A 15,591-nucleotide genomic window follows, 5' to 3' on the forward strand; every position below is an offset into this window, starting at 1 on the left:
CATGTAAATAAAACTATAAAACTGAATATGAGGTAGGAGAACAGTCAAGGGATCTGAAATAAATGAAATATGAGGAGGATTAGCAGCACAAAAATGTGGGAGAATAAGAAATACGTAACCCAGCTATCACAGAGCTGTATGTCAGATCTTTCCACAAGAAGATGACAGGGAATACTGATGAGGTGTCTGATATTTTTGGATTAAAATTCTTTCATATGAATCTATATCTTCTTCATGAATTGAGTATGGTGGATAAAATAGTCTACCTGGGTTCTACTCGCCTCTCTACCATTTGATCTTGGGCAAATTTACTTTACCGCTTTCTGCTTAAGCTTTTTCATCTGTAACTGAGTCCCCTACCTCAAAATATCCTTATAAGGACTAGACAGGTTCCTTTATATAGACAGCTAAAAACAATATATAAGTGCTGGACATTGTAATTAATATTATTAATGCTACTGGGACTGATTTTTAATTCTCAGAAGTTTAGAAAACTCAAGAATGGGGGTGGAGGGAAGCCTATAAACTCCAAGCAGGTAGACTTTCAGGTTCATAGTCGTGTTGTTGTTGTTGTTCAATCACTAAGCTGTGTCCAGCTCTTTGTGACCCCATGGACTGCAGCAGGCCAGACTTCCATGTCCTTCCCTATCTCCTGAAGTTTGCTCAAACTCATGTCCATTGAGGCAGTGATGCCATAACAGTCCTAATTAAGTTAAATTTTATATAGGACAAGTTACTTAAAAAAGTATTTGGGGGATGGGCTAACTAAATGATATAAGAGATATAAAGTTGTTTGAAAAAGTCAAGCAATGGAAGCACAGACATAGAGAACAGACTTGTGGACATAGTGTGGGAAGGAGAGGGAGGGACCAAGTGAGAGAGTAACAGTGAAGCATGTACATCACCACATGTTAAATAGACAGCCAGTGGGAATTTGCTGTATGACACAGGGAGCTCAAACCTGGCGCTGTGTGACAACCTACAGGGGTGGGATGGGGTGAGAAGTGGAAGGGAGGTTCAAGAAGGAGGGGACATGTGTTTACCTATAGCTGATTCATGTTGATGTATGGCAGAAACTAATACAATATTGTAAAGCAACTGTCCTTCTATTAAAAATAAATTTATTAAAAAAAGAAAAAAGTCAAACTTTGCACTGAAAGTACAGCTCCGTTGGCTCAGATGGTAAAGAATCTGCCAACAATGCAGGAGACCCAGGTTCAATCTCTGGGTCGGGAAGAGTCCCTGGAGAAGGGAATGGCTACCCACTCCAGTTTTCTTGCCCAGAGAATCCCATGGACAGAGGAACCTGATGCAGGCTACAGTCCATGGGGTTGCAAAGAGTCAGACACAACTAAGCGACTAATACTTTCAACGAGAAGATCATGAAAAAGACCTGTGGTGACACTCATGTATTTTGGGCTTCCCAGGTAATGCTGGTGGTAAAGAACTTGCCTGCCAATGCAGGAGAGGTAAGAGTGGCGGAGTCAATTCCCAGGTAGGGAAGATCCCTTGCAGGAGGGCATGGCAACCCACTCCAGCATTCTTGCCTGGAGAATGTCATGGACAGAGGAGCCTGATGGGCTACAGTTCATAGGGTTGCAAAGAGTTGGACATGGCTGATTCTATTGAAATGTTTAGTTTTCTATTATAATTATTGGTATCTATATTTTCTTATAAATAATTAACCAAGAAATGTATCTCCAGTATATATTTTACTAGAATATATTCAAGACTATTTTTAAGAAAGAAGGTCTGCCTACTTTATAGTCATTAGCAAGTAAAATGTTTGAACTCTGAACTATTTTTAATAGCAAAATATTTATACATCATCTCAGGTCAGGATTAGCAAACAATTTTATTGGTGAATCAAAGTAAACAATGCTATTTAAGCAATTATCAATACTTTGAAAAAAATAAAAAACAAAAAACCTCCACAGAAGTATCAAATGATTTTCTTTGATAAACATTTTATAAACATTATTATGAGACATTAATTAAGCTGCTTTATCTCTTGCAAGAGAAATAGTCCAAAGATGATGTGAGAGTTTTAATTGCCCCATCACATCATCCAGTATATGTTAATGGAATAGTTGTTTAATATTCTGAAGCTGGTGGAAAACACAGAAGAACATGCAAATGTGTTCTGTTCTCACAGCACGACCCTTGGATATGTAAAATAAATTTAACATTAAAGCTCTAATTTTGCATTCCAAAAATTTAAATACACTTCAGTCTTACAAAAATTAGTAAAATCTTCACAGGAATGTTCTGCCTAATCACCTTACATAAGATAAATTGGCGTTACTGATGACAACTTACATAAAAGGATCAATTTCTATGCTTTATTAAATTGCTCACTCACTGACATGGTTTTCAAAATCAAGAGAAAAATGCTTTCAGTCTAAATGTATTTCCTATCTTATGTCCAAAAGTAGAAGTCTTTTTTCTTGATTTAGCCAATGTCTACATAACCCACCTGAGGATGTGCAATCAATATCTCCATACATATTTCAGGATATTTTATGAAATACCTTCTTTAGGTGGTATAATTCTTTATTCACTTACAGCTCTTTTCCCTCCTAAATCAAAAGATATGCAATCCTTGAAATCAATTACTTATTTTTAAAAACACTATGCTATGTAAATCTTATATCAGGTTTATTTAATGTGCTAAAATTTTCAAAAAAAATGTTTTTGTTCCCACCATTATAAAAGTAGTATAAGCTCTTTGGACTTGCTGTACTTTAAAAATGTTATAAAGAGTAAAATTAAAGTCACCACTGCTAACATTTAAGTGCCTTTACTTTTAGTGTTTAATATTAAAGGTTGAAGGTTGCCAGATACAGTGTTGAGATCTGACTGTAGATACAGCTGCGTGTCCTAGTTTCACTCTTTCACTCTCTCTCTCTCTTTTTTTTTTCATTTTATAACTACAGTCTATGGGGTCACAAAGAATCAGACAGGACTTGAGTGACTAACAAACTACCACTGTTCCCTCAAAGGCACCTACTATATTCAGGATAATGTCAAAGCCCTTACATGTTCCCTTATCATCTGTTCCATGTAACCTCGTCTCTGTCCTCTCTCCTGTCCACCTCTCACCAGTCCCCTGTACTCTTTGCTTCAGCTGAACTGAACTACTGATACTTTCATTTCTTCCAATGAACTATGCTTCCTCACAAGCACTGGGAGGGTCCATTGTACACTCCTCTCCTTCTGCTGGTGCTTCCTTCTACTGCTGTGAGCTTCCCTGGTGGCTCAGATGGTAAAGCGTCTGCCTGCAATGCGGGAGACCCAGGTTCAATCCCTGGGTTGAGAAGATCTCCTGGAGAAGGAAATGGCAACCCACTTCAGTATTCTTGCCTGGAGAATCCCATGGATGGAGGAGCATGGTAGGCTACAGTCCATGAGGTCACAAAAAGTCGGAACGACTGAGCAAGCTTCACTTTTCACTTTTCACTTCCTTCTGCTGAGCATTCACTCTCAGACATTTCCTGCAAGTGGGATTCTCTAGCATACCCCAAAAACAGGCCCTGGGACCCTACAAAGAACACCAACAGTATCATGTGCCCTCCCTATAGTGGGATAAACACCATCTCCCCCAAACTCATGTCCACTCAGAACCTCAGCATGTGACCTTATTTCGAAACAGTGTCTTTACAGATGTAATTAGTTCAAGATCTTGAGGTGAAATCATTCTGGATTTAGGATAGAGCCTAAATTCAATGACTGGTATTTTCATAAGAGGCAAGGACACACCCAGAGACACAGGGAAGAAGGCCGTGTGAAGATGGAGCCAGAGAGGTGAGGTAGGCTGCCGGAGGCCAAGAAAGACCATCAGCCACCAGAAGCTGGAAGAAACACAGCAGGATGCTCCCTTAGAACCTTTGCAGGACACAGGACCCTCTGACACCCAGATTTCAGACTTCTAGCCTCTAGAATTTGTGTTGTTTAAAGCCACTCAGTTTGTAGCTCTTTCTGACAGCAACTCTAGGAAACTACTGCAGCTCTGGTTCTAGACTTCCTGCAATATATTAATTGTCATATATATTTCAGTTTACACTAAGACTCTATACAAAGCAAAAACGAATTCTATAGTTTATAGCTTTATGTTCACTGCTTAGGACAGCACTTAGCACATGACAAACAATAGACATATGTATAAAAGAAAGAACAAAGAAAATTTTCATAAGAGTAGATATCTATTAAAACCTGAGCAACATTACTATTTAATCTATGCTAATTTTACTGGCAAAATCTTTATTCTCAGTTTTTTGCTGTTAGAGTTTGATACTTTTTGAATGACAGTTCTGAAGAAAGGCTTTAGAAACATCAATTGTTTTTACTTGCCCTACTCCCCATCTTAGTCCTAAAACTCTGAAATTGTTTTTGGGAACCTACCCTCTCCACATGCTAGCAGTCTCAGGAGAATTGTTAATCAAGTGCCATGGTTCCTGGCAGAGGGCAAATGATTGAAACCCAGCCATGCACACTGGCTTTGTGAATGTGGGAAGAATAGCATTAAACCACATTATTGGTCCAGACTTAGCTCCATGGCAGTACTTTTCACAGTCTCTCTCCACTTCCTGCTCTCTAGATCCCTGGAAATGCTCTGGCTCCTGTCTTTCTTGAGAACTGTTTTTCTGATTACCCTCTGATTCCATGAGCTAACTCATATCCTTTCAACAAAATACTTTTTTGCTTAAAGTACACAGAACTCCTTTCTGTTACTTGCAAAATAAGAACTGTAATTTATAGAGACTCGTCAACTATAGATGTGATTCATATTAATACATAAAACAGACTGCTTGTATAAAGAGATGTTGACCATTACAGGTAGTCATTTGATGAAAATGTTTACAGTTTAGACTGTCAGGCCACTAAACTGATGATCTATGCAATTCAAAACTCAACATTTAACAATTTCCTTCTCTGAGATAGCCACTTCCATCTCTTCATTCATTGCACATAATTATGTAAATCTTTCTTATTCATTTATTTCTGTCTTCATGTGTAAAAAATATCCTTTTTAAAGAATCTTTTTGCTAAGCTAAATTTTATCAATGTAGATTATGTTCTAAAAGTAAGGTAAATCATTTTGTAAAGAAGGTTAACTCTTGGGGAACCTTCAGAGGTTAAAAAAAAGAGAATGTTATCTCTAAATATTTAAGGCTTTGATATACTATATAATACTCTCATCGCATAAATAATTTGTTTAAGCTAAAAGCCCATAGATTACCAATCTGTAACATAGAGACTAACATATTTGATAAAAAACCATTTTCCCTGTTTTCACTATTTCATTCAAATAGCAATTCATTCATGAATAAACCATTTGTTACAATTACATATTACATAAATATACAAAGCATTTTTCCCTTTGTCTCTTCATTAAATAAAAACTAATGTTAATATTATACAGGTAATGATTAATTTTTATATCACATACAGATGTACTAAATCTAAATTTTTCATGTACAATCAAAGGTCAGTGAAAGTAAAATGGCTTTCTTCAGTTTCTGCAAACAGCTTAAAGAGGATTTCCTTTGGTATTTAAATGCTGATTAAGCATAACACATCTGCTGAATACGATTTGAATATGCTCTCCACTGAGGGACTTCCCCAGAGACATTCTTCAGACAAGAGCACTATTAGTCTTACTTCAGTTCAGTTCAATTCAGTTTAGTCGCTCAGTCGTGTCCAACTCTTTGTGACCCCATGGACTGCAGTATGCCAGGCTTTCCTGTCCATCCACCAACTCCTGGAGCTTACTCAAACTCCTTTTCTGCTGTTTTCTTAACATTGCATTGCATTTTTGCCATCTATTTCTTCTACTTCTTATCTTCCTTACACTTCCTATCTAATATAGTATAAACTCTGTGAGGATGCACCTTTTAATACTCTTAAAACCACATTACAGCACATTCAAATCTAAACTTTATATAGGGTCTCAAAACTAAAACTATCTTTTTTTCACACTTTTTTGACTTCTACTTCTTCCACACATTTACATTGAACGTGCCTTTGCGTTTATTCTATCCTTAAACTATCCAGTCTTGCCCATCATTAATTAGTCCATAGTTTTCCTTTCTCTTACGTGTGTTTCCATCTTAAAGGAGTCTGTAAGTTTAGTCATTTATTGCTATTTCAAGACTCTTCTCTTCATCTTTCATCTTTAACATTAGTTTACAACAGATGAAAACTTATTCTGTGCTGGCCATTGTATTAGGCATTCTGCAGGGTGCTCTGGGTACAAAAACAAACACACACCTATCTGAGTACTGGAAAAAGAGAATCCCAGAGAAAGGTAAGCAAAAATGAAAGAACATAAAATATCTGGAAAGGTTTATACAATTTTCTAGACCTATATTAAGGAATGATTAAAGATACACTTTGGATTTTAGAAGTCAAGAGCCAGTCCACATAAGGAAATTATGTAATCCCACTTGAATTTTCAAAAGTCACTTTGCAGCAAAAGGTTTGAAGGGGAAATGCTCAGAAACAGACAGAGCACTTAGGGGTTATATTGCTACTTCTAGAAAGACATAATCATGGGATAGATGATAAAAATTTAAGGAATAGGATGAAAAAGACTGGTTAATAGATTAAAGGTTATGAGCATTAAGAAAAAAGCAGAAATTCAAATTAAGTTTTCCAATTTGACTATCCAAATGAATAACAATTCTAATAAAAGAGTTAGGAAATACAAAAAGAAAGATCATGATTTTTAAGAAAGTGAGATAATGACTCTAATGGTTTGGCTATACAGATGTATCAATTATCAAGCAAATGGAGGGATTCGGAAATCTAATAGAATAGCAAGACTCTCATATGGCTTCTGCCTGATATTCATGCCCTTTTGTGACCCCCTGCCACTGAATGCTGGCTAGATCTATGATGCATTTCTAAAATATAGAAGACTACAGAAAAGGGTGGTATATTAGTTTCCCATGGCTTCCATAACAAACCACCACAAACTGGGTGACTGAAAACAACACAAATTCATTCCTTCATAGTTTTGATGGACAAGAGTTGGAAATCAAGGTGTCAGAAAGACTACACTTCCTCTGAAAGGTCTAAGGGAGATTTTATTCTTGCCTCTTCAGCTGCTAGTGTTGCCAGGCAATCCTTGATTGTGGTTGCATCATACCTGTCCTTGCCTCTGCCTTCACAGAACCTTCTTTCTTCTCTATGTACACCTCATAAGGATACATGTTATTAGATTTAAAGTTCATCTAGCTAAGAGTCAGACAGGACTGAGCGATTTCACTTTCACTTTCATACATTGGAGAAGGAAATGGCAACCCACTCCAGTGTTCTTGCCTGGAGAATCCCAGGGACAGGGGAGCCTGGTGAGCTGCCATCTATGAGGTTGCACAAAGTTGGACACAACTGAAGCGACTTAGCAGCAGCAGAAGCAGCAGCAGCAGTTAATCCAGGATGTTCCCACTCAAGATCCTTTATTTAATTCCATTTATCTTCATAAGCCTTTATTCTGTTTCCAAATACTGTCTCATTCACAAGTAACACAGGTTAGGACTTGAGCTGTCTTTTTAGAGGCCATCATTAAACTACCACAAATGGGATGACACTTCCGAGATTTGGTTATAGAGGAACACGGTTTCCATCATGGATGCTCACTTTTTCTCTCTCTCTTGGATTGCTTGCCCCAGAGAAAGCTAGCTTTAATTTCATGGAAGCAACCCTATTGAGAGAGGCCCTCCATGGTTGAGTCTGGAGGGGACGCTTCAGCCCCAGCTGAGCTCTGAAATGACTGTAGCTGCAGAGGACCTAGAGCCAGAAGCAGCAGCTAAGCTGTGCTCAGATTTGTAGTCCACAGAAAACTGTGAGATAATACATAAGCACTGTTTTAAGCTGCTAAGTTTTTAAGTGATTTATCATAGAGAGACAGAAAACTAACATGGAGCTCACAAAAACATCTAAGCTAGGGCAGGAATGATGAAGACAAATCACGGAAATGGATTCAATTTTGCATCTAAGAAATATTTACAGAGTATCCATAAAACCAACATTGTGGTGAGTTTTATTTAGAGTGAATTTATATCTGGAATGATAAACGATAACTCAATTCTCAAGAATCTTAGTCTCAGGAAATGATAGATAAAACCACAATGCATGGTACAACTGAGGAATGTTTAATAAGCGGTGTTAAGGTTCATCAGTGGCACAAGATCTGGTCTCCGATCCAAAAATCGGGAAAGCCTTCCTGGAGAAGTTGAATTCTTAAATTCTACAAACTTATCTATTTATAACTCTGTAGTAACAAATTTCCCTTTCCTTTCAACAATGCAAAATTTAAGGCACCTAAGTGGTAAGGATAATTTTCCTGTCCATTACACTAAGACTTCTATAATAAATTTACTTAAGCTTTTAGGGCAGGAACATACATCCACTTTTGAGACTGCTGCTGCTGCAGCTGCTAAGTCGCTTCAGTCATGTCCGACTCTGTGTGACCCCAGAGATGGCAGCCCACCAGGCTCCACCATCCCTGGGATTCTCCAGGCAAGAACACTGGAGTGGGTTGCCATTTCCTTCTCCAATGCGTGAAAGTAAAAAGCGAAAGTGAAGTCACTCAGTCCTTAGCGACCCCATGGACTGCAGCCTACCAGGCTCCTCTGTCCATGGGATTGCTAGAAACGCTAAATTATACATATAGTAAATATATATACATGTATATATATATATATATATATATACACACATATATATGTATATATACAATGGTATGAATCAAATCAGGTCTTTACTTATGTTTTATTTAGTGTAACTTATTTTTACTCTTATTATACTTGTAATTTTAAAGAAACTCACATTACTTTTCATAGTGAATAAATGAATCTTCAATTAATTATGTAAGGAATTGCAATGAAATTTTAAAATGCTGAGTGCCTTAGCAAAGATATGAGCAAAAAACATAAGAGCAAGGCAACACCAAACCTATTATTTTACCCACATGAAAATCCCAGTTTTGCTGTTTCCCCCCATATCTGTTAATGCCAACCTGCCCCTGTTTCCTAAGATAAAAAGCCCTCTCCTTAATCTTCCACCACATTACCACTGCCTTATTTTTCATTTACACTATTTTCACCACAGCTAAAGTTTCACTGAATTCTTTCAAAGACTAGAAACACTTTTTATAATAAGACTTGACGTCTTTGGAAAAACGGTATTAGTTGATAACCTGGTATCTACATCTCAATATAGCTAGCTACCAATCAGTCTTACCTTGAGAATGAGAATAATTCAGTTGTTACTCTGTCATGGTGTATTCCATTTTTTTTTTTTTTTGCCATGCATGTCTAACTATAAGTGCCTCAAAAGTGAGGATTATATCTTCTTCATCTTTTTTCTCTACAGTCCCTACCATAGTGCCTGGCAAACAACAAGTGTTTAAACAGATGTTGATGAAAATAAAACAGAAAAGCCTACAAATTGTTCTCCCTCCCTTTGGATTTGCTCTCCATTAGTCTAACACACATATCACTTCCAGATTAATCTTCTTAGAATAAAGCACAGATAATCTTATTCCCCTGCAACTGTCCCTCATCATATAATGATGAAATATAAATGCCAAAGTTCAGGAATCCAAGTCACAGAACATATTTCTCATCACTCTGCTATATCTACTCTATTTTCCAATTTTCTGAATATCACCAGCTTTCTCAGTTCTGTATCTATGCACCAATTGACTCTCTATTTAAATGTTTACCTGTCAAATCCTGCCTCCAATAAAAAGCACAACTCAACTGGTCTCTCATTTGTTCCCAAGCTGAAAGTATCATTATCAGCAATCACCCTTTCCTTTTATTTCTTTCGTGGCACTTAATACATCCTATCTGTGCCTAAAGTACTGGAATATATTTCTTATTTCATCATATTTTATTGAAAATTATAAGAAGAAAGCAACTAGCAACTATTTTTATGTTTTCCTGCCCCTAACTAATGTCCATTATCACCACCATCGTACAATCAATAATGAAATAATCACAGTGCTTGAGCTGAGTGAAATAATGTTTTCAGCAGATATTAATCAAATAAATATATACTTCACTGTCATCTGTAAATATTGTACTTTTAGACAGTGTGAAAGGATTGTGCACATATAATATTCACTTTCCTTCTAGGCTTAGTTGTGTAAGGGACAAACTGGCTGAATACATGTGAGTAAAGGATGCTACTGCTCGCAACCAAAATTTAGAATCTTAACTTAGTTTTTTACATTTTTAATTCAACACAAACTAGGTTTAATTCCCAACACAAACAGTTAGGGAAACTGTTTGAATGGAAAACTCTAAATCAGTGGGTAAAAATTACTAATGAAAACTATAACTCATTATCACCTTCTGGAGGTACTTTCAGCAATATGAATAAAAAGCTTTAAAAATATTATAGACTTTGAACCAGTGATGCTAATTTTAGTAACTCTACTTATGCAAAATGAGCACTATTTATATCAATTTATAAAGATATTCTTTGAATAATAAACCCAATCTAAAAACATTTTAAACCATGTATGTTTATATTTAACAGATACAATGGAAAATATGAACATTAATTCATATTCTCAAATAGAACAAAATAGACTTGTTACAAAAACAATAAAGAAATTCAACAAAAAATACATATACTAATTAGCCCAACATTGTTTAAAGGGAAAAATCAACAAAACAAAAAACAAGTGATATAGAACAAAATAATAAAAGAAGTTATCTTTAGAGAACAGACATTCATGATTTCAATTTTATTTTGCTTTTATGTATTTTACCATTTTGCTCAATAAAACTGTCTTTTTAAATAATGGGTACAAAATAAAGACATCTTTTATACTTTTGAATCATTTTTCAAAATCGTGTTAAGTATAGAAATGAGCGATCACTTATTCTTACCTGGGTAGGTATGTTCAAATATAGTTGAAAGAATACGCAGACACTTGACTTTCAATTATACACCTGCCATTCAAATTCTCCTTTGGTTTCTTTTCTCTTGTGTATACCAGATGCAATCACATATAACTAAAAATGAAATTAAAATTGGACTCAATAGAGGTAATCAATAATTACATTTATGGGTATTATAATTTAGATATTATAACACTTGCTCTAAAATTCTAATTACATTTCTTGTGAAAGTTCAAGAAAGTTACCCAATAATAGGAAAACCGTGGTAAAGCATGTAATTTTTTTTGAAAAAGCAGAGTAATAGATTGCTAGAAAAGGGCAAAGAGTAACATTGCTAGATAATGAGTTAAATGTTTTAATTCATGGATATGTTACTATTAAAACAGTGATGGTTGCTTGACAGTATACCCCTCTCTCCCTCAGGCTGTATGACAACTCGGCCCAGCTGTCTCCTCCACTTATTAGCTAATGAGCCTAACCAAGCGCATACTCTGTCCCTGATTAAGAAGGTGAAACAAAATTGTAGAAAGCACTAATCTATTTTAACTTTCATTTCACTTCAACTTCCATGGAGAAGCATTTGGGGAGCTTATCCTTCCATTTATTCTCATGCTATAACTAGAAGAGACATAACAGCTCGTTAAGATTTTTACATTTTTATTCCAAGAGATGAAAAGGAAAAGTCTTTCCAGATGCAACAGCATAAATTATGCCTTCCCTTAATTCCATCATTTCAAATGGACCTCTGTATTTCTTCTTGCCAAAACAGCAAAACCAGTGCTTGTTTCTGAGGAGGAGGGGAAGCACAAGTGCACAAGCACATCTCACTCTTGTTCAGCCTCCCTCCATAACTCTAATACAGACCACTGGCAAAGCCACACCTGTATTTTTGACTTTTGCAAATTATAGACTAAAGATGGCTCTCAAATACTTTATTTCTGCCTCTTTGTATCTGAGTCATCTTAATATTCTGAAACGATTCTAACTTAGCTAAAATTTTCTTTAGAAGCCTGTTTATCTATTTGTTCACCGTATTCTTTTTCATTTTCTAACATGTTTAGAGATAAAGAAAAAAGGCATCTGAGTTTATGAGGCACCAGAGACAAACTCTGGGGCAATAATTCAAGTAAAAAAGCTTATCTGGAAGATAATAAGGCAGTAGGGTATAGTCAGATCATCAACAGCATCTGGCAGAGAAGGCAACAATTGTAAAATCTGAATTAAAATATGGGCAGGATATATTTTAAGGCCATTTATAGATATTCTATAATTTTAGTGAAAAACCTGTTTATCTACCCAATGATGCTGCTGTTTATTAAATCATTTGCATGATATGTTCTTAGGATTGACTTTTAGGGTATATAAATGATATAATTCATCTTTATCTTTCCTGAAAATATAAAAGCTGCATTATCATGTATCTGTTCAACCTGAACAGGAAATTTCAAACATGGCACAGCTAAACGGTAACCATGAAATTATGTCACGATTTCCAAGTGATTAACCAGGTCATTTTTTTTCTCTTTTGTCTGTCTTGGGGACGGAGAAGAAAAAAAGGAGACAAAACTATTTTTTAGCATAATGGCTATTTCCCTATATATTTTATGTGAATGTTAATCTAATGGTATGAAATTAGAAAGAAATCAGCCAAGGTAACATAAGTAATTTTGTTTAAAAATAAAAAAAACTATTAAAAATCATATTCCAACATTGGAGCAAAGTAAATATTTTCCTTAAAATGGTTAATTCAGCTTATCCCCACAGCTTTTATTTCTATCTCAGATTGACTGAAATCCACTTTAACTGTGGAAAATACTTTCAACCTAGAATATTTTATGTAATGTGACAGAATAAAGAAAAGCATAAAAATATCCACATCAAAAAACAAGAATGAACTTGTGCCTACTTCTTTCTTCTTGCAGGAAAATGACACATACTCTGAAGTGGATCTATTATTCCACTGTCCAATATGATTAGATTTGTTTATATAAAGAGCATCTTAAATATTCTTGCAAAAACTGAGATATGCTTATGAGCTGTCTTTTTTAACACATTTTATTTTAAAATATAAAATCAATTTCCATGTGAATGATTCCTCAAATTATTCTTAAAAACATTACTCTCAATCTTATACTATGTTGCCACCATTTATTACAAAGTATGAAATTTGAAGAGGTACAAAAATTAAATGAAGCCAACCATTTTTATTTATTTTACCAAGTGTTCATTCTTTCCAATAGTGTTAGTTTAAGAAAACCACTATAAACATTGCAATATGACTAGAAGCCTCAACTGGTTGATGCAACATTTGTATCTCTAAATATTCCATACACATCAAAACCACCCTAAACAAACAAGCCAGGCTAAAAGATATTCTTATTTGTCATCAAATGAAATAAAGACTACCATGAAACAGAGACCACCGTTATCATGATCTTAAAACTTTTCAAAATCATTTTACTACTTATTTTTCTTTTTATAACTAGCTCCAAGAATTTAGAAATATTACAAACTAATTTCCAAAATGTTGCAAAAAAAGTTTTCCTGAATATTAATTTCTTATTTCTATTACAGGCATCTAAATTCAAAATATGCAAAATTGGATTCTTGGTTCACAATTATCTTTTTTTTGGTTCATCCTGAGACTTTAATTAAGTAAATACTACAATTCTCATTCTAATTGCTCAGGACAGAAACCATGCATTACTAATCCCTTTTATTTCCCTTACTAGCTACATGCAGTTAAATCAAGAAAAAAACCCAATTATACTCAATACTGATCATTCCGTTTTGTTACTTCTTCAAGTTTACTTCCTTAAGGTCATCAGTACTCAACTATGATTTCTCTAACAAGTAATACAACAGTATCACCCTCTGGACAAAGTTCAAATGACTTAGCATGCCTTAACATCTTCGTCCAACTGCCTTGGCGGTTGTCTTCTCAATGTTTTTTACCCTAATGTTCTAGGCCAAAAGTATAAGATGATTGTCATAAGTGACTTGGGACAATCATTTCCTGTGCATTCTAGTCTTCTCACTGAGGCAGTGACATTCATATAGCCCTAATATACTCCTATGCTCTAGGGAAAGTAAAGTTGGAAAATTAACTTAGTTCATTTAAAAAAAGTTCATGACAAATAGATTCAAGAGATTAGATCTCACAGAGTGACTGAAGAACTATGGGCAGAGGTTAATGTCATTGTACAAGAGGCAGTGATCAAAACCATCCCCCAAAAGAGAAATGGAAAGAAGCAAAATGGTTGCCTCAAGAGGTCTTACAAATAGCTGAGAAAAGAAGAGAAGCAAAAGGGAAAGGAGAAACGGAAAGATATACCCATCTGAATGCAGAGTTCCAAAGAATAGCATGAAGAAATAAGAAAGCCTTCCTAAGTAAACAAGGCCAAGAAATATAGGAAAACAACAGAATAGGAAAGACTAGAGATCTCTTCAAGAAAATGAGAGCTACCAAAGGAACATTTCATGCAAAGATGGGCACAAAAAAGGACAGAAACTGTATGGACCTAACAGAAGCAGAAGATATTAAGAAGACATGGGAAGAATACACAGAAAAACTATACAAAAAAGATCTTCATGACCCAGATTAACCATGATGGTGTGATCACCCACCTAGAGCCTGATATCCTGGAGTGGGAAGCCAAGTGGGCCTTAGGAAGCATCACTACCAACAAAGCTAGTGAAGGAGATAGAATTCTAGCTGAGATATTTATAATCGTAAAAGATGAAGCTGTTAAAGTGCTGCATTTAATATGCCAGCAAATTTGAAAAACTCAGCAGTGGCCACAGGACTGGAAAATGTGAGTTTTCATTCCAATCCCAAAGAAGGGCAATGTCAAAGAATGTTCAAACACATAATTGCACTAATTTCCCCTGCTAGTGAGTGAGTGAGTGAAAGTTGCTCAGTCGTGTCTGACTGTTTGCAATCCCTTGGACTATACAGTCCATGGAATTCTCCAGGCCAGAACACTGGAGTGGGTAGCCGTTCCCTTCTCCAGGGTATCTTCCCAACCCAGGGATCAAACCCAGGTCTCCTGCATTGCAGGTGGATTCTTTACCAGCTGAGCCACCAGGGAAGCCCCATGCTAGTAAGGTTATTTACAAAATCCTTCAAACTAAGTGTCAGCAGTACTTGAACCAAACACTTCCAGATATACAAGCTGGATTTAGAAAAGGCAGAGGAACCAGAGAACAAATTGTCAACATTCATTGGATCTTATAGAAAGCAAGAGAGTTCCAGAAAAACATCTACTTCTGATTCATTGACTATGCTAAACCCTTTGACTGTGTCGATCACAATAAACTGTGGATAATTCTTAAAAAGATGGAAATACCAGACCACCTGACCTGTCTCCTGAGAAACCTACTGCATGCATGTCAAGAAGCAACAGTTAGAACTGGATGTGGAACAAGGGACTGGTTCAAAATTGGAAAGGAGTACATCAAGGCTTTATATTATCACCCTGCTTATTTAACTTATATGCCAAGTATATAAGCTATTTACTTACGTGTGTGTGTGTGTGTGTGTGTGTGTGGCATTTCACAAGCTGGTATCAAGATTGCCAGGAGAAATATCAATAACCTCAGATATGCAGATGACACCACCCTTATGGCAGAAAGCAAAGAGGAACTAAGAAGAGACTCTTGATGAAGGTGA

General features: G+C 35.8%; 1 protein-coding gene across 2 annotated transcripts in view; it reads right to left on the reverse strand.

Moving 5' to 3' along the window:
• GULP1 (GULP, engulfment adaptor PTB domain containing 1) overlaps positions 1-15,591 on the reverse strand; it is a 329,829-nt gene that overhangs the window by 188,073 nt on the left and 126,165 nt on the right. For both annotated transcript variants that reach the window (XM_010862917.1, XM_010862918.1), the window contains exon 2: positions 10,908-11,033. The gene's annotated coding sequence lies outside the window, so the exon portion shown is untranslated. The remainder of the gene's footprint in view (positions 1-10,907; positions 11,034-15,591) is intronic.

Source organism: Bison bison, unplaced genomic scaffold, assembly GCF_000754665.1.
Source record: "Bison bison bison isolate TAMUID 2011002044 unplaced genomic scaffold, Bison_UMD1.0 scf7180017864485, whole genome shotgun sequence".
NCBI classification, from domain to species: domain Eukaryota; kingdom Metazoa; phylum Chordata; class Mammalia; order Artiodactyla; family Bovidae; genus Bison; species Bison bison.